This window comes from Carlito syrichta, unplaced genomic scaffold (genome assembly GCF_000164805.1).
Source record: "Carlito syrichta isolate Samal-C Ts95f unplaced genomic scaffold, Tarsius_syrichta-2.0.1 Scaffold315462, whole genome shotgun sequence".
Taxonomy (NCBI): domain Eukaryota; kingdom Metazoa; phylum Chordata; class Mammalia; order Primates; family Tarsiidae; genus Carlito; species Carlito syrichta.
The window spans coordinates 64,541-67,767 of record NW_007259558.1 but is presented as its reverse complement, the minus strand read 5'-3'; positions in this window follow the sequence as shown (position 1 = coordinate 67,767).

Here is a 3,227-nt window from a genome sequence, read left to right as displayed (position 1 = left end):
TAATGACACATTGCATACAAGCATGGGAATATCACTTAATCTCATACACATAGACTTTCTCTTTTTTTCTTATCTTGAGTTTGAGTCTCACTTCATCACCTAGTCCAGGGGCACGCTCATGGCCACCCCAACATCAACCTGCTAGGCTCTGGTGATCTTTCCGTCTCAGCCTTCCAAGGAATTGGAACTACAGGCCCACGCTACCACACCCGGCGACTTTATTTATTTATTTTTTGTAGAGATGAGGTCTTGCAAAGTTGCCGGGGCTGGTCTTGAACCCGCAGGCTCAGGCAACTCACTCACCTTGGCCTCCCAAAGTGCTGGTATTACAGGCTGAGTCACCAAGCCCGACCTGACATTATTTTGTGTCAACCAAAAATAAAATTTAAAAGCTGCAGCAAATGCATTTAGTGACAAAACATTGAATTTTTTTAACTTTTGATTTTTTTATTTTAAAGATATGGGTACAATTCAGATATATAAATGTGTATCTATGTATAATTTAGATGATGTATAATTTAGATAATGTACAATCTATAATTTAGATATACAAATGTTCATTATGCAGGTACCCTTGTTGATAAGGTGTACCCTCCTTCCCCAGGCAGATTCCCACTACTGTCATTCCCACCTCCCCAACCTCACCACCTGCAGTTTCCTGCTACTGCCAATTCTTTTCTTATAGGATTATGATAATCTTTCAAGGTCCACTTACGAAAGAGAACATGGGGTACTCAGTTCTTTGTTTCTGTGATAGATCACTCAGTATTACATCCAGGTTGCTGTGAATTTCATAATTGTGTTCCTTTTTATGGTTGCATGATATTCCATCATATATATGGAAAAAGAGAGGGGTCAACAAACTTCCTTAAAAAGGCCAGTAAGTTTAGGCTTGGTGGGCTGTTTTCTATCCACCACAGCTGCATGGCTGCACACGTGGTATTAAAGCATTCATAGACAATGTGTAAATGAGAGGAAAGCATGTTATTTACAAAAACAGACAATGGGCTGGATTTGACGCAAGTCAACTGTCATGTTCCTGTTCATTCCTTTACTCTCTTCACTCTTAGATTTGATATTTCACTATTGCTTATATTTACGTTTTATTTGGCAGGAAAATAGACAAAGAAATGAGAGGTGTAAAACTGCAAAAGATAAAAATTAACAAGTGAGTGTAGGTGGGGATGTATGCCTAATAAGACCAAGGAAATTATATGCACTGGAAACACCAATGAGGGGCGAGGGGGGAAGCAGGGTTCAGAAACTACCTATGAGGCACAGTGTTCACCATCCAGGGTTTGGGCATCTGAGTCCCCATCCCACCACTACACAATAAGTTCATGAAATGAATACACGTGTGAACCTTCTGAGTCTAAAATAAACATTAAAAACTTATAAATCATCAAATTGGGTTGGTAACAAATTTGACTATAAAATGCCACCCTAATTCTAAGAACGAGTTAGGAAAATGGTGGGAGTGTAAACTAGTACAACCTCCTTGAAAAACAGTTTGACAATTCCTAAAAGGTCTAAAAATCGACTTTCCATAGGATCCCACAATACCCCTACTGGAAAAATTCCTAGAGGAACCCAAATCACTCTATGAAAGAGATACCTGCACATGCATGTTTATTGCAGCATTGTTCACAAGAGCAAAACAAGGGAACCAACCATGCTGCTCATTGAAAGAGGACTGGATAAAAAAATGTGGTACATTTACATGTTGGAATTTTACACAGTCATAAAGAAAGACAAAATTATGAACTTCACAGCAACTTGGATGGACTTAGAGTCTTTAATACTGAGAGATCTTTCACAGAAACAAAGAACTGAGTATCACATGTTTTTACCCATAAGTGGATGTTAAACAATTATTGTAATTCTACATGAAAGGAATTGGCAGTAGTGGGAATCTCTGGGGGTGGAACAGATGGGAGGGCACACCCCATCAATAAGGCTGCCTGTATAATGAACATTTGTATACCTAAACTTGAATTGTATCCCACATCTTTAAAATAAAAAATAAAACAAAAGAGAACTGAGTACCACATGTTCTCACTCACAAGCAGACCTTGAACAATTATAATATTATAAGAGAGGGATTAGCAGTAGTAGGAAACTGCCAGGGGAGGGTGATGGGATTGGCAGTTGAGGGAAACTGCTAGGGGAGCAAGGGGCACACCTCATCAACAAGGGCACCTGCATAATGAACATTTGTATACCTAACCCTGAATTGTACCCCATATATTTAAAATTAAAAATTTTTTAAAGTGTTTAAAACAGAAAACTTTATGAAAAATCAGATTAACAACAGCAAACAAAGAGATAAAGAGGCTGTGATTCAGGAACATGACACGCCTCTCTTGAAAGCTTTAAAATGCTCTGGCTGGATAAAAACCCTAATATGGCAAGACAAAAGGTGTATTTTTAACATATTTGTTTTCCCTTAAGTATCCATAATATTATCCAAGAAATTGCACTGGTATTTTTTTTTTTAACTGGGACAGGAAGCTCATTAACATTCTTATAAAAAGCCAAACTCAGACTAGAACATTTTGACATCAATTGTTTTTGCTGATATCTGAGATAGACTTTAACATATATGGCAGCAGAAGGCCACTGTCTCCCAGGTCTACTGTGGTGGCCATGCTGCATCGTGAAACGGTTGTTCTCATGAACTACTTGACATGTAACACAGGATAATGAGCAGATGAAACAGAACGTCTCAATCTAACAGTATCAACAAGATGAACACGATGACAAATTCATTCAACAGTCCCCTCCCCAACCCACCAAAAAATCCCAAACAAACTTTAAAGCTCTCACTGAAAAAAAAAACAACCTCATCAACAAGGGTATCTGCATAATGAACATTTATATACCAAATCCTGAATTGTGCCCCGCATCTTTAAAATTAAAAATTAAAAAAAAAAAGACTGGTTCAAACCAACTCGAAACATTACCAAAAAAGTATGCTCTATAAAGAGCTCTTGCAGTTCAAAAAACGATCCATAGCTCGATTTATTAAAAGGACTTGAAAAGTTAAGAAAAGTGGACACGACCTTTAAGGGATGGGATTACTGATGGTAATATAAGTTTCAGAACGGTGTACCTGGTGTAACTATCAAGCTGACATATGCTCGATCATATGTTTATGATATTCTACCTAAACACGTTGAATTAAACACTTGCCTTGTCACATAAAACTGCACATTAGAAGAGTCTGA